Here is a 24,570-nt window from a genome sequence, read left to right as displayed (position 1 = left end):
ACACAGATATTTGGCATCTTTTTTCCAATCCACCCCTTGGATGTTGCACATCATGCTACAGAGCACTAAACAAATGCTTGAGGCTGAAGATTGCTAATGCATCCTTTCCATTTGGATCTGTAATATTCTGCACTGAACTTCAGGGGAACAAGGGAAGCTAGGGACCATGGAGAAAACTTACACAGTGCCAAAATGTACTGGGGATTACTGATCTTGGATATAGAAAGTGGAACACAAGAAGAAACGGGTGTGTGTGTGTGTGTGTGTGTGTGTGTGTGTGTGTGTGTGTGTAGCGGGGGTTGGGAGGAGTCTTGGCAGACTTCATCCTTGAAAAGCAGAACTTTTTCTCAGGTCTTCCTGGTGACATGGTTCTTTTTCACAGCACTTAAACACAGCTCTCTGCTTTTATGATTCTCTCTTTATTAAGGCTGAGTTGAGTGCCTGCAAGGTAAATGATGATTTATAGAAAGGAAACCTGAGACGGCAAGCTGCAGCTACCCTCCTGAGAAAAATCATGTTTAAGCATTTACTAACACATTTAAACCTCATCTATGCAATTGTACATGTAAGGATGGATGTCAGATGTTCGTAGAAAATGATCCAGGTGTTTCAAATACACTGTTGGTTTATTTATATATTTATTTACTTGGTAAATAAAGCATTAAGGTAATTTAAAATTTTCATCTGGGGTTTTATTACTAGGAAGAAATCATATAAACACTTTCCCTTCTCAGGTCCTACCTATTGGATTTTCCAGGTGCTTTTATTGTATACTGCTGCGCACATACATTATAAGTAACAGTTCATCCAGAAAACACAAATTATTAGATATCCGATACTACCAACAAAAAAGTTTACAACAGTGCACAAATCTCAGCAGACAAAGGCATTGCCCAGAAAGTTAACTAAGGCAAACACAGTTCTCCACCCCACCCACCAAATTTCCAATGAGTAGTAATACTGAGAAGTAGTAATTTCAGTTACGTTAGTTCTTCTGAGAGGTGTTCTATTAGCCCAAAAGTGGTATGAGTTAATACTTCTTAAGACCACCCGGCCAATTCTCTGTATGGACCTGTGTTATTTACCACAATGCAGTCTTTTCCTATTTTATTACTTTTCAAGGTCCTAGGCTCAGTCCCCTGACCCTTCAAACTTGGTGTAAGCAAAGGGCTAACTAATGCAGTGCAATAATAATTTGAGGGGCTCATGTGCCATCTTTAAATATGTTTATATGTATTTTAAAGCAGAATAATCTATGAGATTCTAATAACAGACCACAGGATGTAGTTTTATGTAAGTGGCCCAGTGAGGCTTATGTGGGGCTGCTTTCTGTCCTGTAAAATGCACTGTGCCTGGGGATACCTCCAGGTCTTTATCTTATAGCTTAAGATACACTAGAAATGGAGCCTGGTCAGGAAAGTGTTCCTGGGAATAGTGGTTATTGTGTTTGTTTATCAGTCATATCCAATTCTTCTACCCATTTTAATTGGTAAATGGAAGTAACATAAGGGTCAGCAGTTAAATGCATGGGCTTCTTCCAGAAGAACCAGGTTTGATACCCAGCATCCACAAGGTGGCTCGAAACTATCTGTGACTTCAGCTCAGGGGATCCTATGCCCTCCTCTGATCTCCAATGTGCTACATGTGTGTGGTACCTGGATGCATATGCAAGAAAAACATTCATACACATAATAACATTCAATTTTTTAAAAAAATTAAAGTATTATAAGTCAGTTGCTGTCATGTTGGAAATGAAATTATTGAGGGAGAGGGTAAAAGGGAGGGAGATGGCGAGGGAGAAGAGAGGAAAGGGAGATTATAGTGGTTTTCATTTTTCTCTTTAATATTTAGTAAGATTTGTGAAGTAATTATTAATTATTGATGAATCTATTGATTCTTTTGCTAAGAAGTGAAAACAAGCAAGGGATATAATAGACTTAATTTATAAAAGTAATATTAGAGAAGCACATTGTAATCAAACAAATGTTTCTGCTTCTAGATGAGCTACATTCCCATTGCACATATGTCACTCCTATCTTTGTGCCTTTAGGCAGGTTCCCCCTGGCTCCTCAGCTGTAAGGCAGGGATGGTAATAGTGGTTGTTTCCTGGATTGTTGTGAAGAGTGAGCTGCTATGTAAAATGTGCTAGGAGCTCCAGGCTAGAGTAGACTCCAGGTTAGGCTTGAACAATAGCAGAGTTTGGAAGAGACCATGAAACAATCTTCAATGACTATTTGAAGCTTCATGCTCCCCACATAACGTCCTCCCCATCTCTGAGTGACCTACCATCTTCTCTTGATCCAAAGCATGTGATTTGTAGAATTAAACCAGGCACTTCCTAGGAAAGTGACTGCATTGGCCTTCCCATTTATAATGCTTTAGTATTTATAACACTATGTAAGAGAAAGCTCCCCTGCAAAAAAAAAAAAAAAGGGATACAGTGTACAAATTAGCGACTATGCAGGTTATCCACAGGAAGTTCTCTTGTGTCTTCTGTTCCTATCCAGTTTGTCCCCATGATGGAATACCTAAGGCTGGTACTTTATAAAACAAGTGTACTTAAATCTGACTTTCAGTGCTTGCAACATCATGGGGCTTTGGCAAAGAGCCCTCTGGCTCTATCACAGTATGGCTATGATATCATAACAACAGTATTAATGGCATCAGGAGACAGGACGGGAAGGCAGTGCAAGCCGGAAGAACCAGAGAATTGAGATCCTATGAGACTGCATTAATTCCTTCCAAAGGCACTTCTTAGTGAGCTCCTGAGTGACCTCTCACCAGGTCCCACCTCTCTGAGGCCTCACAACCTCCTTAGCACTATCTCACTGAGGGCCACGCTTCTACAACTTCCATGCAAACTACAGTTTCAACATTCTTCCCCCATCTTGCTTCTGCTTCCTTTCTCTAACCCACCCTCTCTCTGTTTCTCAGTCTCTCCCCTCTCTGTCCTTCTCATTATGCTTTTATGTCCTCTTCTCCTCAATTAAACATGTATTTTTCTGCCTGGGTTAGAAACGAAGTCGTTTTCATATGGCTGATATCTACTGGCCATTTTTGTTTTTGTTTTTTTTTTCCACTGACTGATGATGCATTCACATGTTGTATATATAAGCAAACTTATATTGTATTTCTCATCCACTTGGGTAAATTTATTAAATTCAAACAACTATATAATATTTTGGGAATATTATTTTATTATACAGCTCAAGGCATCATTTTTTTCCCATATGCTGCATATTTGCTTGCTCATGGTAACAAGTTTAGGATAAAATTTATATACCCAAAAAGTAATTGAAGGGACAGCCAAGTGTTATGGAAGTTTACCTATGTGTTATGCCAAGTTGTTCAAACAGAAACCTAGATACTGATTTGGAAATGCACAGCCCCAGGTAACATTTGAGTAACTTGTTCTGCACAGAGTTGAATACACTGTTTCAGTGGAAGTACAGTGTATCTGATGTTCAATTTAGAAACTACTAGGGTGAAAGAAGAATTTGGGTGGGCTCCTTCTAGACTAACTAGTAAAATAGCTTAATCTGCATCCTAGGCTTCTGATTCAGTCTTGACAATCTTTTCCTTAGATTTTTGACTTGTTTCATGTAATAAATAAAAATACTTTTTAATTATATGATTCAATATCTGCTTCCTTGCACTGCTGAAAATACACAGGGGATATTAACCACTACTGTCATCGTCAATCCCTGGCATGAAGTAGATATAATAAATATGTTAAGTCAATATATTATACAATTATGAGAAACATTTTTATTTGTATTTTTAGACATTTATGGATTTTTACACTGATGACATAGAATTTGTAAAATAAAAAAATCACGTTAAATAAATTGTAAGAGCTGGAATAAAATATGCTCCCAAATGGTGTTTAAAGTCAATTTTACACTGAACTTAAAACTGCTACCTTAAGAACTCTGAGGAGGCAAATGTAGGTGTTTCATGCTAGATAGGGTAAACATGTATAATGAAAATGAATCTAAGATGTGTTTAATGAAAATGAATCTAAGTGGCTATATTTTCTGTCTTTAAATTAAGGGTATAGCAAGAACTACAAAGGTCTATAAATCTAAGGATCTTCCTTGAACTGGGGGTAGAGGGTAAGGGGTGGGGGGTGGGAAGGGCTAGTTCTCCTGAGCTGATCAGAGGCCAGTAGGAAACAACATCTCACTTGGAAATCAATATACCTGCTTCCCATATCAATTTGGATCAATCATACTGAACAATATTTGATGATCTTATTCTTGATCTTTTCACTCTTCCAATGAGAAACACATGCAAGCAAACACGTTCTCCCCCATACACAAGCACATGCATGTACACATACACATATGCATACAAATGTACCCCACCCACATGCACACAAGACCACACTAACTTGCACACATGCACCTACATGTAAACACACACACACAAACACATACACACTTGCATGCACACACACACATACGTACTCACACACATACACACACAAACACAAAATCTTAAATAATGGCCAAGAGCACTGGAAGGGGTGACTTAACACATATATTGCTCCAGAGCTGGCCCAGAATATTCATAAAGGAAACTATCCCTAAGCTTCCCCCTCTGGATAGTGATGGCTCCAGGTAACACAAAACAAATTTAGTGAATGAAATAGATTTTACTCGGCTAGGCTTAATTAATTAATTTTTACAGTTCCAGGGGAGAAAAAAATGTGAGGGAAATTTATCCACCTCTCACATTTGCATCCCACTTTCTTGACCTACCTCCTGTTTAACTCTGAGAATTTCCCTCCATTAGCCCAAACCTAAAGAGCAAATGAAAGACTCACTCTGTTTAGCCAAGGGCTCATTCTGAGGTGCACTGTCCTCTGTGAATGAATTCTGCCAGCAGCCTGAAAGAAGATATTAACTGGCAAGTTCTTTGTTAATTTCCAACAACAACAATAACTTGACTATTGTCAACCATTCTGAATCATTTCAACTCTTATTTTTCATGTACTGATTTGGTCTGGGCTTTTGAGATGGGACAGGCTCATGGGAGGAAACAAGAGATACCCCCTTTGCTAACTGATGTACAGTTGGAACTAAGACTAATAGATTCAACACAGAATCTATTGTGATTCTGATCTGTTGTGATCTGTTGATGTATGTATGAATGTAACACACACACACACACTCATATATGACCACAGTTGGTTTTGGTATTTCCTTCCAAAGGAAGTCTACTTTTTATTATACCATTCCTCATACTTTGTTTAAAAGATAAAACAAGTCTTATCATTATTTTCAACCTAAGAGAAAACGGGCCAAGCAATCACGCCCTGAACAAAAGCAACATTCAGGCACTGCAAAATTCTATAAAATTATTTCTGTTAATTTCTACAGCAATCCTCTAAAGTAAATAACATTATTCCAATTTACAGATGTGGAAACTAAGGCTAATTGACTTGTTTAAATCAAATTGGCTAAGCCCAGGACAAGAATTCAAGTTCCCTGGGAGTTAGCATTCTTTTCTGTAGCAATGTAAGTGTTCTTTAAAATGCTGTGCATACATAATGGATAGGATTCAGATTCATCAGGCATGATGCTCTGCCAGAATTACAGTGTTTACCTGAAGTGGAACATGCTCATAAACAAAGGGAGAGTGCAGCTGGTGCTTACATCTGGAATGATTAACTGGCATATACAGTATCCTCCACCCCATATATTTGCAAAATCAATACAGCTAAACCTAAGAGCAATGGGTTCATTTCCAAGTGGAGGAAGGTGGCCTGAGTGATGTGTCAGGAAAATGTTCTATATGGAAATAATGTGTTGAGGGTTTAGCATGTATCTGTGGTCATGATTAAAGTAATCTCCAGTATCTATAGAGGTCACCAAGGAGAAGTATATTGTAATACTGCACGAATACGAACCGACACAAACATATGTTTAGCAAAAGCAATGGGATGTTGGCTTTTATGAAATACAAACCAAACTTTTAAAAATATTTATAGTGAAAAGGTTAAGACTAACAGCCAGAGAAGATGGGAGTAAATGAATGAAACATAGTTAAATATTTCTTGGAAGGTTGCAAACACATCTACTTGGCAAAATCTATAAAAGCGTTTGTGTGTTTATTTTTAATTAGCATATGAGGTAATAGGTTTCATGGTGGAACTGTCATGTGTAATTTGTTTCTGCTGATTCTGATCCCTCTGTGTCCTTCTACTTAAAATTGTCCCATTTCCATTTTCATGTCACCTGTCCTGCCACTGACTCTGGTTTCCGTCTCACTTGTTTTACCCAGCTTCTCTCTCTAGTTTCATGGCTACCACTCACACTCGCATGCTCATATATAAAAATGTAAAACCAGGATCCACAGACAAGAGTGAATATAACATTTGTCTTTCTGAGTCTGGGTTACCTCACTTGATATAATGATTTCCAGATCCATTCATTTTTCTGCAAGTTTCATAATTTCATTTTTCTCCACTGCTAAATAAAACCCCATTGTGTATATGTGGTGCATTTTTATTCTACATCCACTGTGGATGGACAGCTTAGCCAATTCTACCTCTTTCATATTGTGAAGGAAACAGCAATAAAGTTGGATGTGCAATTATCTCTGTGGTAGGATGTGCACTTCTTTCTGTATATGCCCAAAGTGGTACAGCTGGGTCATATTTTTACTCAAAACATACATGCAAACACACACACATTTCCATAATGACTCTACCAGTTTATACTCAAAAGAGCCATCCCACACATGTTTACCAGGATATTCTGTGTTGCTTTATGATAATTATTCTGACTGGGGTGAAATGGAATTTTGAAGTAATTTAATTTACATTTCCCTATTTGCTAAGAATGTTGAAAACTTTTAAAAAATATATATTATTGGTCCTTTGTCATCCTTCTTTGGAGAACTCTTTGTTCTGTTTATTATCCCATTTATTGATTAGCAGCTTTGTTTGGTTGGTGCTTAATTTTTCAAGGTATTTATATGTTATTTTTACATTCTCCTGTTTGAAGTCCAGCTAGCAATGGCTTTACCTCGTTCTCAAGTTTGTCTCTTATTCACAATGCTGATAGCTTTCTTTGCCTTGCAAGCCTTTTGATTCTATGTAATCTCGTTACCTTAAAAAATATGCCAGAGTGTAGAGCACAAACTAAATTATCTGTCCCACTTTTAAAGAACAATTTTCTGTTATTTTATCTAGTCTTATGGAAAGAAAAAACAGAATCCTCTCTTCCAATTAATTTCCTATTTGGTTTTCATATTCTGTCAGTAGAAGTAAAGATTTTACTGAAGGCAGGCAGTCGTATGCCGATACCCTGGTAACTCTGAGAATGTTCTGAAGAGGATAATGCAAAATAAGAGCATCCTCATCCTCCTTGGTGGAAATTACAGAGCAGAAGTCTCTACAGTGCCGACCCTTACTTTATCCCTCACACATTCCCAGAAACACAGCTACTGTATGTAAGCTCGGATAATTACAGCCATGGGAGAAAGCTTTCATAAAAATAATGATGGAGACAAAGGGGTAATGCATCAGGACCTGTTTACTTTTAATTATCGACATGAAAACAAAACTAATCTGTAGAAGAAAGGCTCCCTCTTCTCTCCTAGACATTCCCAAGTATCTATTGACATAAAGTTGTCCTATCAAGGCAGCAACTGCAAGACCATAGTAGCGATTGTAGAGTCCAAAGTCCTGAGCACATTGGCAGGTTGGAAATAGCCTGCAGGCTTCCTTCCTATTTCACAGGAGGCCAAAATGTTAATATTTTCTGGCTCTCAGTTGATGGAGTGCAGCAGAACACATGATGCTGGGTAATCTGATTTACTCAAAGTTAAACGATTTGGATGCAAATCTCATTCAAAAATGTCCTCAGTGAAACATTCCTAATGTTTGACAAAAATATCTAGGCACTGGAGCCCACCCAAGCTGACACATCACACTGAATGATGCATTTTAACTCCTTAAACCATAATTAATTTGCAAGCCAGGCACATTCTAATGGTTAAAGCCTCAACCAAAGTATTCTGTAGAGCTACAGCTCAATCCATATTATTTTCTTCTTCCCCACTTTGTTGGCAAAGACAATTAACAGAAAGGAGATCTTCATAAATGTACTGGGATGCACAAACTAGCTTTATGTAGAAAGGGGTGATAGCTGAGGCATAAAACAAGATTTTAGGACAGCCTGCTTGTGTTCAAATAGCTGCAAAAGAAGCAAGGAGAAACAACTCGGATTAGTGGGAAGACTTGGGAGAGGAAATTGGAATGCCCCACTACAGGGGGATGCCAGGGCCAAGAAGCGGGCGTGGGTGGGTAGGGGAGTAGGGTGGGGGTTGGCTATAGGGAACTTTCAGATAGCATTTGAAATTTGAAATGTATATAAAGAAAATATCTAATAAAAAAAAAAGAAAGTCTCAGAAGACTGGCCTGTGGCCACATAAAAGAACAAATCTGAATGTAATATTTAAGTCAAGAAAGTATTTGGAGAAACAGTCTCTATGTCTTCTCCTCTGAAAGGTGAAGAGTGACTAAAATTTAGGGAAAATTAAGTTTAATGATAAGATGTGTGGGGGACATCTTCCATTGAACACAGCGTCACATCAGTAGGAAGAGCTGTTATTTAATCAACCCCTGGAAGTATGGCACAACCATTCAGAAACAACAGTGTGTGTGTGTGTGTGTGTGTGTGTGTGTGTGTGTGTGTGTGTGTGTTACTGCAACCCTGAGACTCTTGTGTTCTTAGGATCATAAAATTTCTTCATGAGGAATGCAGACATTGTAATGTCCTAAAGCCTCATTCAGTCCTGATTGAGCCACAGACATCTCTTTTGAGTTATCAGGGAATATTTGGTTTATTCTGACAAAGGATATACTGTTGTTGGGGAAAATAATTCATTGTTCTTGAAGACTATGCAGACTCTGGTAAGAGACATTTATCTACTAAGATCCTGCTAAAGATTTGCAACCACAGTTTGAGTTGGTTGACAAGGGTCATGCCATGTTCAGGTGTGATATTCATATTTTGTTTATTTCAGGTATCATCCTAGCAAATACCTCTAGGGTTTATCATCCAAGTAGAATGTAGCAGACTACTATACACAACTATCTTGTTTCTGTTGTTAATCTTCAGTTTTCCAAGAATGTTATTGCTGCCTTACCACACACAGATGAGTTGCATACAATATTATATTAAATCTTTGGACATTTCTATATTCATACAATATAATTTGACTTTATTTACCCTGACTCCTCCTACTACCATATCCATCTGTGACCCCCACCAATTTCATGACGTTTTTTGTAACCCACAGAGTCCAATTTGCACATACGTTTCATTTGAATGGCCAAATTCATTATCTGTTATAAGATCTGATTTAAGGACAGATAGTGTAAGTGAAATGTAAGAATCTTCCTTCTCCCTGAATTAATGTTCCATATTTCACAATGGTAAACGTAGTCACATTGTATATTAAGTGTTTGTTGAACTGACACATGGAAATGCATTTTAAATTTCTAAAGCTCACAATTACTAATGAATATATGTCAGCATCACCCTGAGCCTAATTCCTTTCCATGACTGAAGTCTAAGTAAAGGATAAATTTATAAATAAATAAGAGTTTTCTAACGTCTGACCTCCTGCCAGCAAAACTGATGTGCACAATGTGAATCTGTTTCCCAGATGAAGATATGGACCCAGATGTGGACACCTCCATCATTAACACCAGGAAATGCAACATATTCTGAAAGAGCAACTGTGATTTAGCTTGCTGCAATATGTATCTGTGAGGGCCTAGATATTTTATGAGTTTTGGGTCTAAGAAATAGTCCCTGCCTCAATATGTGAGAGTGGAGTGATCAAGGAAGACCTCTGATACACACACACACACACACACACACACATGTAAAGCACATGAACACACCAGTTGCCAGAGATGTGAATATGCATACACACCACACATATAAATATTTTAAAAAATCAATTTTCCTAGTTTTAAAGCTCCAAGTTTCCTTTGTTGTTCTTAGCTTTAGCTTTATACAATCTAATCTTCTTTCCTTAGGGGGAAATAGATCTGAATTTGTTGCTTTTTTAAAAAATTTAATTATGTTTCCCAAACATTACTACAGAACAAAAAGACAAGAAAATGTCATGTGAGACAATGTTTATGCTCTTTTGAAAACAGGTGAGCCTTGTGCAATTTAGTTGATGGTTAGATTGGATGCTTCCGGCGTGGACCATATTGACGACAATGCAGAAACCTTTGGTAAGCTTTGAGGAAAATGTTTCTGAGCACAGTGACTGATCATGTTTCTTGGATTGAGAGAGAGAAACTGAGGCATGAAACTTACTTATGAATAATACTGCGGAAATGAGAGAAAATGATAACTTTTCTTTTCCTCATAGCCCACCTCTGGAGTTTTTCCATTCTCTGTAACACATACGCAGAGAAAGTTAATGGCATTTTAGATTGATATCCATGTAAAATATCATACCAATTTAGTGTTATCATTCCCATTAACCTTATGGAAACTCAGAATGTGATGGATGCTAAGAAATTGTACTATAAATTCTGCCTGCTATTTTTAGTTCCCTCCACTCCTATTAAAGATGCTCATTACGAATTCACTTATAGAAATGTTATCTCATAGACTTTTGGGGGGAACTTTTATGAAATTTTAAAATAAGGTTTCAGAAGCATGATTAGGAAATGGTCATTTAGTTTTCCAGCATCTGCTGATGCTTTCCAGAGGGGGGAAATAAGAGAGAGAGAGAGAGAGAGAGAGAGAGAGAGAGAGAGAGAGAGAGAGAGAGAGAGAGATCTATAAATAAAGGAAGCAAAGCTGGCTGTCAGTGATTTGAAGTAGATGGGATGGATTCTGAATATTAATGTACAAATTACAGCTTGTGCCAGTTACGTGCAAGCAAGGTTGTGTTCCTATTTCCAATGGTTTATTTAAACCATGATTGGCATATAAGTGTTGGTCCAATGCATTTGCAGAAGGATCATAAAAGGTGGCATTTGTTACTTCAAGGCTCTGCCTTGAGACTTTTACGTAGGTCAGATGCATCAGGGATAAACTTTTGAAATTTATTTGTTTTACTTATAATAAAACAAACAAACATGCTATTCTCAGTTATTCTAAATAAAGTGACGGGTAATCTAAATGTCATAAAGTCATATCTTAATAGGGATGTTTTATTTAGAATTGTATTACTGTGAAGAGACATCATGACTGTAGCAACTCTTATAGAAGAAAACATTTAATGACTTACAGTTTCAGAGGTTTAGTCCATTATCTTCATAGCAGGACATGGCAGCATGCAGGCAGAGGCAGACATGGTGCTGGGGACAGATCTGAGAGGTCTACATCTTGATCCATTGGCATCAGAAGGAAGGAGACCGTGTTCCACACTGATAATAGCTCAAGCACAGTTCAATTCAAAGCCCGCCCCACAGTGACATACTTCCACAAACAAGCCACCATCTACTCCAACAAGGGGACACCTCATAATATTGCCACTTCCTACGGGCCAAGGATTCAAATACCCAATTCTATGGGGTCCATATCTACTCAAACCACCACCAGCACCAACCTGGAACATATATGGGAAGTTGAAGTGATGGTTACAATACTCTTTGGAAGAGAACTGAATGAGGGACCATACAGTATTAGAATACACAGGTAAGGAACTTTTTAGTTTATCTATCTATCTATCTATCTATCTATCTATCTATCTATCTATCTATCTATCTGTCTGTTTTTATATACATTTCTATGCATTAGAGCTTGTATAAATATCAGAAGACACTTTGCAGAAATCGTTTCTCTCCTTCTACCATGTAAGTCTTAGGGATTGAACTCGGATCATCACCTTGGCAGCAATCACCTCGCTCCCCAACCTAGTTAAAGCATTTTGTAAGTGCATGTTGAGGCTTGGCAAGAATAGTTAGTCACACTTCTCTAATGAGTACTTTCCCTATTGGAAGGAATTCCTTTCCTGAAATAGAGGGAGTATTTAGAGGCTAATTCATCCTTTGTTATTGAACTACATATTCATTACCATCCAGAAGACTTCATGCTACACACAGATATTTAAAGCCATTGTTGCAGGAAGCTACAACCCTTTCATCACTAGTCTGTTGATACAACACTTAGCTTAAATAAAGTGTCTGTATAGCTGCTGGTCCAAGCTCTAGAATTTTAACTGGTGCCCTACAGTCCATGGAATCCTTCCCACAAGGTCTTTACCTGGTTATTTTCCTTTAAGAGAACAAAGCGTCTTAGAGGGTGACTTCAGCTCAGTCGTGATGTTTGCTTCTACAGGATAGAATTTCCCCTCCCTGTGCTGGAAATATCTTTTAGTTGTGGTATTTTGCATTTGCTTTATATACCATACTGTTGGATAGCAATGTTAGATAAGTAAGAATTGTAACACTGCTTCATCTTGGGCATTTTCTCATAAATGCTCACAATGTCTTCCTTCTACACTGTCTCCTGTGTGAAGGGGTTTTCTCTTGCGCATGCCCTGGCTCACCAGCAAGAATGACGCTGCAACAGGATCCTTCCGCACACGTTTATTGGGAGAGCTTGATTGCAGAGGCGAAGAGACTCCAAGCCCAGAACTGGTGCTGCTTATATAGGCCTAGGAGAGGCGTGTCTCACACCCGGATTGGGTGTACTTGGGTTATGCTTATGACCTCATTTGCATACCTACATCTGATTGGTTAATTTCTCTCTCATCTAATTGGTTAACTTGTCTCTCATCTGATTGGTTAACTTGTCTCTCATCTGATTGGTTAATTTTGGTTAATTCTTAAAACCTCATCTTGGCAAAAGAACTTTACTGCCTATGTATGTGTGGTGGCCAGCAGAAGCCAGCATCACCCTGCAACGGCACATGTGGCTTCCCACAGTTTTCTATCCCTTCTTAGTTTTAGGTAGAAATTGCTAATTTCCAAACTAAACATTTTAATGGAGAATTTCTCTCTCATTATTCCAAAGGCCCCAACTCTACAGCTGTTGCTATTTCATGTAGTGAAATATACCTCTAATTGTAATTTATAAACTGTACCCTACATACAGTTGTGTTGATTTTAAGTTAAACTCTTTCTGACATGAGAATCACCATCTGCGTTTTAAGGGAAGACCAATGCTGCAGGAAGAGATGCAAGGTGAATTGAGTAGACCAAAGCTGGAGCAAAACCACAGCCAAGCAAGTTGCTTGAAGGACATCGGCCTGTATCTTAGCTAGTTCTTCTATTGTCTATGCAGAAGAAAGAACTCTTCACACAGACTCAAGCCTTCATAAGAATCACAAAGGTTGAATGGCATTTCTGAGAGTCACAGTTAGGTTGTCACATATATATTTGAGAGGCTCTGACCACATAGATTAGGAGGCACTAGCATTACCATTCTCTTGCTTCACCTTCCGAAGTGCTGGGACTATAGGCCTGCTCTACTAGAGTCCTCTATTCCTGATGAATGGTTGTCATATTTGTAGGCATGCTAGATGATTTGCAAATGGGTATTTTGTTGATAAATATTCTGTTTTAGAAATTATAAGAATGTGGCCTGGCCTACCTCTGGTAGCTTATAGAATATTATAGAAAGATATGGGATAATGGATTTTCAGTCTGCTTGATAAAATACATGTGTTTTCAGCCTGTGTTAAAACACAATAACTCAGGTTATTTTGGACAAAATGCAAGATGATGTATCAGAACATTTAGGTAGACTTCTAGTTCAGTCTTTATTTTAGGTAGACTTCTAGTTCAGTCCTTAGAGATAATCTATGGGAGTTTGTTATGATTGATGAAGAATATTCAACAATTTTCATACATGCTGATAAAGTATCATTTCAAATGGAAGGCCACAGTTTGCTCACACAGTTGTCAGTCTCCATATGCATGTGTGTGTGTATGTGTATGTGTGTGTGTGTGTGTGTGTGTGTGACATGTATATATCAGAGAGAAAAATGATGAAGGCTAGGGCCAATGTCCTTTTCATTTTTATACCTTATACTTGACCTTGTAGTTATCAAATTAAAGAGAATACAATAACCATCTTCTAGTAATAAATCATTGCAGAAAATGAGTTCTAGACTAGACCTGACAAAGCAGACACAGAGGATTAAGGTTGTCAGATACATCATTGATTATAAAATAAAAAGTCCTAAACATAGTCGGGGCCCACTGTATAGAGGTTTGGTCTTTTGCTATGTATTGTAGTGCTAAATACTGACCCCTAAAGCCTGGCTGCCCCCAGGGATCAGAGACTCTTCACACACACAAAGCATTTCTATAGGACCTTGCTCCTTAATTTAAAACTATTGGTTGAATAAAGATGACTAAAGTCTTTAGCTGGGAAGAAGAGAGATAGGTAGGGTTTCAGTTCCTGGGCTGGGGGTCATATGAGACCATTAGGAAGAGAAGGGAAGAAGATGGAGAGCGGAGAAGACTCCATGGGGTAAGTAAGCAATGAAAACATGGCCATGAGGGTTGGCCAATTGGAGTTAAGAGTGATTCGGGTGGAACAAGGAAAATTATAATTCAGGGTTATTGATAGGGAAGTAAATACTAATAGCTTAGAGGGTAGATACATGCTCAGTTCTAGTGCTGTTTAAGGCATATTACAAATGTGAATTTGTGTGTCTTTTATCTGGTAATTGAGTGATTAAAAGTAGGGTAAAAACCCTGAGTTGATATTAAATATTTACAATGACACACACTGAGCCAAAAGATCCTTTCTAAACTGTTTCTTCAATTCATATTTAAGAATTAATTTAGATCTAGAAGGGAACTTTGATGCCTTCCTTAATGCTAAGCAGACAGAGTGAAGTAGGTTTAGAACCCAGGTTTTAAAGTCTGCTTCAGATCTTTCCTAAACCATACTTCCTCCTACACATGCCTATTTTTGGGTTCTAAAATGTCATGAAAGCAGATGTTAAGCCCTTGTCAAAATGTTTGTAACTTTCTGGGTGACAATCGTTGTATGTTTGCGTGGTTATGTCTGTGCTTGTGCGTGCGGATTCCTGGCGGGAGAAGGCCAAGTGTGATTAGAAGCGGCGTACTTCTGTGCACTCCCCCCAGTAATTCACACTCTGCAGTCGTCATTCAGCTGTGGGATGGTGGTGACAGAATTTTTTGTATATGTGTTTACATTGGGATTGACAACTGAAAGGAAGCACCTCTGTCAAAAAGTCTTTAGTGTGACCCACTTAGTAGACAAAATTAATTAACGCATTTGAAGGGAACTGATGTGCAGGGAAGTTAAACATGAAAGTTTAATCTATTTTGTTCCTGTTTGTAGAACAGCAGTATGCTACTAACACACTTAATGATAATAACACGTAGTGTGTTTTCAGCATTGTTTACACACAAAAAAAAAAAAAGAAAGAAAAAAGAGAAGATAAAAGAATGAAATGCCAGGTTTTCTTTATCTATAGCAACAGTCAACTTACATGATTCTGAATTTACACTATACATCTCCCCAACCAAATAAAGGCTACTATTTAGGCTAAGACACTGGTTGCTATTTGTAAATATGATCACATGGCTGGAGCAACAAAGTGTAAGCACACACAATCAGAACGGAAATGTAGTCCTTTATGCATAGGTAGCACACATGTAGAGATTGCACAGCCTGCCATTCTTGATGAGAAAAAAAGTGGGGATGCAGAAGGAAGAGGTACAGGGGTACAGGGTGGTAAAGAGAATGTTTAGAATAGGAAAGTGCAAAGAGTTCACTCACTGTAAGTAGTAGAAGCTCTTCTGTATTTTCAGGAGCACAGATCTGTGGTTCTAGACATGAATTGTAAAAGGCTGTAAAAGACTGAGCAAGTAACTTATCTTTGATCCTGTCTAGGGACCTATGAGGTGACACAATAAGCCTGTCCCAAGGAGTGTAAGAAAAGGATGCAAACACTCAGGAAGGTACAATCTGCTGTGCAAGTGTCATTTGTAACCTTCACTTGCCCCAAGAGTTGATGAATCAGATAGAGGCTCAAAATGCATCAAGTCGAACCTGTGGAGTAAAGTTGAAAATGTCTTAGAAGGAGACTATTTGTGACATAATGAACTGTATAGTAAGAGGCAGCTGAATTTCAGAAGATCAGAGACCTGGTCCCATCCTGTACCACAACTAAGACATGGAAACAGTGCAAGCTCTTCTTGGCTTTCATCTTCTTGGGTATCTTTCCCTTTAGCAATCCATGCTCTGAATTTTCCCCTACCTCTACCACTACTGCCATCATTGCTAACCAGCAATTATGAGCAACTTCTCTCAAATAACTTGTATTTTATAGTACCAACAAGGCAGCTTGCACTCACTTCTTGTTTTTTGTTTTTTGTTTTAAATTGGATATTTTCTTTATTTACATTTCAAATGTTATCCCCTATCCTGCCCCCCCCAGAAACCCCTTATCCCATACTCCCTCCCCCTGCTTCTATGAGGGTGTTCCTCCACCCACCCACTCACCCTCAGTTCTCCTACACTAGGGCATCTATCATGCCTTCATAGGACCAAGGGCCTCTCCACCCATTGATGCATGACAAGGCCATCCTCTGCTATATATGCAGCTGGAGCCATGTGTATTTCTTTGTTGATGACTTAGTCCCTGGGAGTTCTTGGGGAACTGGTTGGTTGATATTGTTGTTCCTCCTGTTGGGTTGCAATTCCCTTCAACTCCATGTTTTCTTGAATGAAAGAATTGGATCGGATAAGTTAGAACAGAAGCTTTGCATGCTAATATGACTGTATGTCTCAATGACATGTACAGTGGTTTCAGTATCTAGGAAAGGGGATGAAAGGTCATTTGTTTTTTTAAGTCATGATAGAGGGAGTGAAATAAAAGGGTACCATTCTATGGTAACATTGTGAAGTTTTCCATTTTTAACTTCTTTGGTTACTAGGTGCCCCTGTAGCTGCTATTATAGGCAGCTTCTTTTTACTTTGCTAGACCACATTTGAGATAAGGGGAAATTGTGTGTAATGGTTTAGTATGGAAGGTCAAGGTGGAGTAGGAGCCAGTTGGAACCTGGGAGCTGAGGTGGCACAACAGAGCTCATAAAGACAGAGTAAAGAACGGGAAGAAAGGATAAGGGTTAGACATGCTGAGATCTGAAAGAAAGTTGCCATTCACAATAAGGGATAGCCAGAGAGAAAGGAAAAAGGGAGAGTAAAGAGGTGGAGAGGAAATGAATGAAGGAGAAAGCAGGAAAGGGAGGAGGGAGGGAGGGAGGGAGGGAAGGAGGGAGGGATGAAGGAGATGGAGAGAGACAGAAAGGAAGGGACAGATACAGACACAGAGACTACAAAAAAGCAAAATAGTAAACAAAGGTGACAGCTGACTACATTGGACCTATGGGTAGCATTATCTATGGTCTTGATATAATGGTCCTGTTTGTCCCTAATATTACTCCCCAGATATTCCCCAGGGTTTTATGTCTGTATTAGAAGGCTGGAGATTGGCACCACCATGTATTTTAGAAACACAGTAATATTTTCATAAATAATTAACAACTAAAAGATTAGTATTAAATATAAATTTTGCCAAGTATATAAGACTCTTAAAATACCCGGACACCTAAGCCACACTTCTGAGTGTCACAAGGACTAATGCACACTGACAAGAAGCTTAGTGAAGACCATAAAGAAGATTTGCTCATTTTCCAACTTGAAATTGCTTTGCCGAGAGGGATCTAATGTTCATCTCTGGGTGAAAGGGGTTTGCATTTTCTCTGAAGTTCAGCTGGGAAGCAGCAGATAGCATGAGCTCGTCACTGCTGCGATCTGCCTTGCGGAGGTAAACGGTATTTTATTGCAATTTCTGAGGTTTGTTGCTTGAGATTTCTAGATAAGTGTTTGCGTCCCCCCTTTCCCTCTGAGATCATCCTTCTCAGGACTGCAGCCTGGCAAGGTGCTCCTCTTCTGCCTTGCAATGCAGAGAAAGAAAAGTTTGGTTTTTTCCTAAGGCAGCTGCTCTGAATGTTTTGGAACAGGGACTACAACAATGATTATTTTCAAATAAAAAGTGCCCTCAATTTCTTTACTCTGTGTGTGTGTGTGTGTGTGTGTAAAATATCAGCTGCAGACTTCTTTTCAAGATAACACACTGAAGAACAGGAGGCAGGACTTAGATTGATAGCTGTGGGCAGCAGGCTGCTCTGTCTGTTCAGGTGATGATCGGGGTCTCATTGGGTGGAGTTCCCAACATCCACAAGATTGATGCTTTTGTTCCTGTAAACCTTTTCATGAACATAAGAAGGCAACATTTAGGAGCTAAATATGTAGCTCAGGGCAAGGTCCTTGCCTACTATGCGCAAAGCTCACTATCTGATCTACAGCAATGAACAACAAGAAGGGCACAATAAGGAATATTACTAGTAACTGAAATGCTTCTAAATTATTTTCACAGATGGGCAATAAGTACTGATTTTGGAAAATGTTGTAAAACTTGTAGAGTGGTATAGATTTACAGAATATCTTTTTTCATCATTCAGACAGGGAGAATAATATCAAACAAAATAGTGATGTAGATTTAATATCTCTTTAATTGCCCAGACAGAGCGAATAATATCAAGCTAAGTAGATATGTTTTAGTAACATTTCAGAGAGAGTAAATAGCTCTGTGTCTTATTACTCGGCTGATACCTACTATTTATGTCTATTTCAGACAAAGAATATAGAGTAGAATTAATCATCATATGTGCCACCCTCTGCACTTCAGATATAGTAAGATCAACATTACTAAAAATATCAATTCAATACAGAAAAGTAGAAAGGGCTTTTGTTTGTTGGTTTGTTAGTGAGGAAGGGAATCTATTATAAGCCCTGAACCTCCCTTTATCCATTGGTTGAGGATAAAAGACAAGGGTGCCTGTAGTAGACTAACATAGAAAAGGGATGTGGGGTGGAACTACTTTAGTTCAACTGTCCAAGAAATTCCTGAAATGGAGACTTTTGGAACTGGAGGCCATATTAACAAGAAAGATCCAGTTGTACTGGTTAGAACATTCTGGACAGAGAGAAAAGAGGTGAGTTCATAGGTGAGACCAACTCATACTAGTGTAGCCAGAGGCCATCTGTCCTGGGCAAGAAGAAGGGTGATGAAAGGTGTTTACAATTCATTTGAAATCCATTTTAAAACCTAGGATTGTATTATGCAAGAAGTGACATGGTTGCCATGCTGAAAATACACTGGTTGTTCTGAAGGAAGGTAAGAGAAGAAACAAGGGCAGCAGATGGTTGATTTTCATATTCAGAATAAGTGAAAGAATCGATAAACAAGCTAGAGCTGAGTTGAAGTCAGGAGTGCAAATGGAAGAAAGAAAACTATTTTGCTGATTTTTGCCCTAGTCCCAGTACTTATTGTAGAAACCATAGTCAACAGAAGTTGCCAAAGAATTTGATATACTTAGAGACAGAAGAAGAGTCACAGAGATCACAACTGCCTGTGGTGTGAATAACTGAATAAACAGTAGTAGTGCACAATGAGGCAAGAAATGTGGGAGGGAGATTTAGAGGATGCTGAGAATGTGACTAATTCAAGACACCCATACATCCAATTAAGGGTATAAGCCATTGCCTAGAAAGGCTGGGACTCAAGGAAGAAAGGAGTCTAGCTTGGAGATCTGCCATTGGAGATCTTTGGAATACAGTTTCGTACTGTAGCTAGGGAGTATAAGCAAAAGCTAAACAAAGCATTGGAAAATCCCAAGTTGACTGCTGATACAGGAGGAAGACATAAAGAGTGAGCAAGAATGAGAAAGGTGAGAAGAAGGAAGAATGTCGGGTATCAGGGCAGAGTGATGGAGTGTATCTTGATATGGTGAAGGCAGAAACAGGCTGGGTATCTGAAGAAAGTAATGGAGAGGGTCTTGATGTGGTAAAGGCAGAAATGTTTTTGCTGGGTCTGGTGACTGGGACCAGGATGGAATAAAGTTGAAAGTGATGCATTTAAATAATAGGTTAGGCTCAAAGACATCCCCTCCATTGACTGTCCATAGCAGCATCCAGAGTTGGAATATGATGTGCTTGACACATGTGCCTTGGTTTGGGGCTTTGGGTTTTCCTGTTTTGTATGTAGCTGTTAAACTCAATCTCTGAAAGTATGCCTTAGTGAGATTTAAAAGGCTCCCTATTATTAAGCATGCCACATTATTGTTCCTTTTGGCTTCTTGCAGGTGTTTGAAGTCTTGAGTCTGTGACATATGAGCCCATTACATTGTCTGACTTTTGAAAGACTTAAACATAGTGCATGACAATGTTTTATGTAAAACGTTTGGTGAAAAGCGTCACACTCAAGCTAGTTTTCTATCGAGACTGCATTGAACTCCCAGGCCTCTTTACCAGTGTAAACGTCTCCCTTTTGTTTCCTGTTCAAAGATGGCTCAGAGATCATGGCACCTGGATCAGAACTAGTAAAGAAACCACAAGTTGAGGTTGCTTAGACTCTGAATAGCTAAACTATATTAGAATGGGGCCACAAAACATAAACAGGTAGAAATGCATGCTGATTTGAAAATTTTAAAAGGCAATCTGGACTTTTTTGAATATTTTCATTGTCAACTCTCAACTTAATGAGGGGCGGTAGCCTCCTTGAGTCCTGGCATTCATATTCATAAGCCTCATTGGTAATGCATGGGGTATTGCATCTTTACATGTATATAGTGGGAGCATTTAAGGTGTTTCAGAACATGTCCTGGCAGTCTGTGGGCAGTTGGTGTTAGTGTGCAGACAACATGCCCTGGATGAATCAGATGGGAGTCCAATATGTTCAGTAGGGATGAATCCCCTGACTCCTGGCAAAGGAATTAAACAAAACCAGGAGGATGGGAATGGGACAAGAATAGAAAAGAACATGTTGCGTGGCAATGCAGGACTCTGAAGTAAACCAGGGGGCTACAATGAGAAACTGAGACTAAAGGTTCCAATTCGACGGTAAGACCCTTCAGAGTCTGGAAAAAGATGGAGACCAGGCTGGTTCTGATCCAAACCAAACAGCAGGATGATGACCTAAACCTCAGCTGATCTGAAACAGCAAAAATATAAACGTGGATATGCATGGAGATTTTTCTCAATGGGGTGCAGCATCAGAGAGAAGCAACCTCCTACTGTGGTTATGACAGTGACCACCATGGATGAATGAAGAGTATGGATGCTTGAACCAGAGGGATGGATGGCAGCAGGTGACAGTAGACTGAGGGGTGTTTCTTCCCAATCCCAGTTCATCACATCGGTTCCTCTTTTCCTAGTATGCCCACCTCTCCTCCTTCCACTACATATAATGTCATTTCTCCTATCTGCACTAAGACTTTCAAAAAAAATCCATGCTGAAAGAAACAGCAGCAAGCCCAGGCATGCTTAGTCTAACACTACCCCTACAAGAGTCAGTGTACAGCATTGATGAAATGGTGATAAGCACAAAGCAACGTTTTTATTGCACTTTAAAATACATAAAGCTCTTTAATGTAATTAGCTCCTGTGATCACAGCCACGCTAGAGGCTGGCAGTGTAAAACTTAGTTACAGATTAAGGAGACTTTCTCATCATTAGATCCGTTGCCAGAGACTCAGTAATTGGCAAAATGAGCCAAGTCTTATTGTCAAATCATGTTTCCCCTCCTTCTGAACTCCACACTCTCTCTCGTTTTTCATTATATAGCACAGGCCTATCTTTATAAAAAAAAATAGAAAAGTCTTTTTTTATGAACACATCATGGCTGTAGACACACAAAACTATTATTTAGATATGAAAAAACATCAGACAAATTTAGGCCTTTTCCCATTGACTGTAAAGATGCTTGGAGCAAAGGCATCTGGCCGTGGCCAGCTTCAAAAAGCCAGGATAAGTGACCAAGTATACTCCAGAAGCAAACATGGTCAATGTTGTCTTTGACAGTTGGGTCGGAATCATGTGATTATTTGTGATACCTGATGACACTGGTCCTCAGTCATAAAAATTTGGGGGCAATATGAAGACAATAATAATTTGTTATTTTGAACTTACTGCCACAAGCAGAAATCTGTGATTTTGTTAGTGGGTACAAGTGACATATTTTTAGGGTCATAATAAGTAGAGCAAGAGAGAAATCTCTTTACTAGAACTACCCAGTGTATTTATACACATAATGGTGCTATTTAGGTATTTTCTGATAGCCCATTTCTAACTATTAGATTATACCCCAAATAGAATAATATAAAACTCTGTGTAACTAACATATTTTGGTCCACTGTAAGCACATGTAAAACAAAACAGGAAACTGCAAACAGAAACAGTTAGGCTTCTGGTCTTATCCAGCTAATCTGCAATACAAATGATTCTATGCCTCTCCCCACATGTACAACTCCCTGGGCCTTAGAAGCCTGGGATTACTAAACCTTAATAGAATTTCTGAGGCAAGTATCTATCTATGCAAGGCTGCTTACATGCACACACACACACACACACACACACACACACACAATGACCTAGGTCGTGTTGTTTTCTCTGACTGCATCTACTGGTGGTTAACCAGAAGTGAGCTGGTTAGCTGTTGACAAAGTAGAATAAAGTTGTCAGTCATAAGGGAGCAATAAATGCAATGTTCAGGTAGAGGCAAATTTAAGATCTGTCTCTATCCTTACCCCCACAAAACTATGCAGTGTTTAACATAGAAGACAATTAAAAGCAAATAAACCAAATGCTTACATCTGAAACATCCCCCCAAACTAAAGAAATCAGGAATGTTTTTGTTATCTTTTCTTCCCAACTGAATGGAGATCATTCTTATTTTCAGTCACTAGATAAGATGTCGTCTTTTGAGGCTTTCTTCTATGGAGGGCAGTTGAAAAGTTTCTTCAGCTACAATCTGCTATTCAGTTGGCCAGTTAACCTTTGGAGGAGGGCTTTCTGAGAACAAGTCTTTGCATTTAACTTATTGGGTTTCATCAGAGGTTTATCATCTAGGTGTTAGATCTCCTAGGAATGTACTTTTTTTTAAACAGATGACTTGAAGAAAAATAAAACATTCTTGCCTTTTAAATATATATTTAATTGAATTCAGGCATTTGACCAAGAATTGAAGACAATTGGGTATCAGGTGTGTTCAGATAGGTGTTTCTACCATCAAAGACTGTGTAGCTTAAAATGGAAGTAAAAAGGGTCTGAGGAGAGAGTCAACTGGGAAAATCTTTACTACATAAACATGGGGCCTGATTTGGATCTATAGTGCCCAAGTAAAAGCCAGGTATGATAGTGTATACCTGGGAGCCAAGTGCTATGGGGAAAATGAAGAGCTATAAGGCTTGCTGACCAATCAGTATAACTGAATCAGAAAGTTCTAGTAGATACATTGAGAGACCCTATTTCAAAATATAAGGTGAAGAGAAATAGAGGAAGACACATTATTGATGTTTCTGGCACACACACACACATACACATATACACACACACATACGAAGTCATGCTCAAGCACATACATGAGCATGAATACACAGACAGAAGCATGCACCCCCTCCATGTGAACACATGCACACATGTACATCAAAAGAGAAAAAGATAAAGGGGAGAAACAGACAATTTGTTAAAGAAAAATATCTACAAATTGTGCTGTGTACAAGAAAAGAGAACAACAAATGAAAGTTATTTCAGCGCTTGCCACTGCAAAGCACCCTCCCCATCAGTAGGTCCAATACATATAAGCATCAACTCTCCTGGTGTACCAGGTATACCAAGGACATGGGATTTAAAGTCAGATGTCCCCAGGCCAAGCCCCGTCATTCACTGGCTCAGGGTACATACACTTCTGCTCCCTCATGCACAGTAAGGCTGTTGGATTAGGTGCTTTCCACTGTTCTTCAGGACTTCATCTAAAATCTTACTGTCTTTCTGTCCTTCTGGGACTTTGTCTTGGGAAAGTCATAGAGGCAATGGTGTAAAAGGGAGAAGACATAATCAGAGGTCAGAAAGATGTCTTTATTGCTGCTGCAGAGCTGGGAGGGGCTGGGATCAAAGCAAGTGGATGGAGCTGAGCATAGGATTTTTGCCACCCTAGCCTCTTAGGGCCCTGCCCTGCCTTTATCTGTTACTAACATCAGATTCAAAGGATGATTTCATCTAAAGAGTTCTCTCAGGGAAAAAAGGAGGACCATTTTTTTTGTTTGTTTGTTTGTTTCAATGAATGCTGTAGTCCTAAGGGATTAATCTCTGGAGCTAGATAACTGTACATTCCACATACTATCACAGTTCTGGAGTGTTTTAGAAAACTTTATGTCTTCTTTTTGTATAAAATGATATTTAAACTGAGATTCTATGAAATCTTGTAAGGACTATAAATAGGAATACAACCCTTAATGTTCTGATTATTTATACTCAATTAATGAACAACAATAATGAATGCATTATCACAGATAATATATTTTTTCAGAAAGCTAGGTGCTGGTAACTAAGCCCTTGGGTGGCTTTGGGCAGGACCACTTTCTTGGCACCCCCTCTTCTCCTGTTTCTGATGTAACATATTTCTTTTGAATGGTGGAAATTTATCTGGAAACTTAATCATCTCCTAGATAAAGCAGAGTTCTTGATG

The 24,570-nt window shown here is 38.8% G+C and overlaps 1 long non-coding RNA gene across 1 annotated transcript in view; it reads left to right on the top strand.

Annotated features, from left to right (window-relative positions):
* Positions 1–11,686, top strand: part of LOC115031750 — a 29,804-nt gene extending 18,118 nt beyond the window's left edge. Inside the window, exons 2-3 of the long non-coding RNA XR_003837412.1 lie at positions 10,187–10,267; positions 11,310–11,686. This is a non-coding gene — a long non-coding RNA (uncharacterized LOC115031750). The remainder of the gene's footprint in view (positions 1–10,186; positions 10,268–11,309) is intronic.
* The last annotated feature ends 12,884 nt before the right edge of the window (positions 11,687–24,570 follow it).

Source organism: Mus caroli, chromosome 8 (genome assembly GCF_900094665.2).
Source record: "Mus caroli chromosome 8, CAROLI_EIJ_v1.1, whole genome shotgun sequence".
In the NCBI taxonomy this organism is placed as follows: domain Eukaryota; kingdom Metazoa; phylum Chordata; class Mammalia; order Rodentia; family Muridae; genus Mus; species Mus caroli.
The sequence above is the reverse complement of the archived record's forward strand: the minus strand, read 5'-3'. Positions and strand labels throughout refer to the sequence as shown.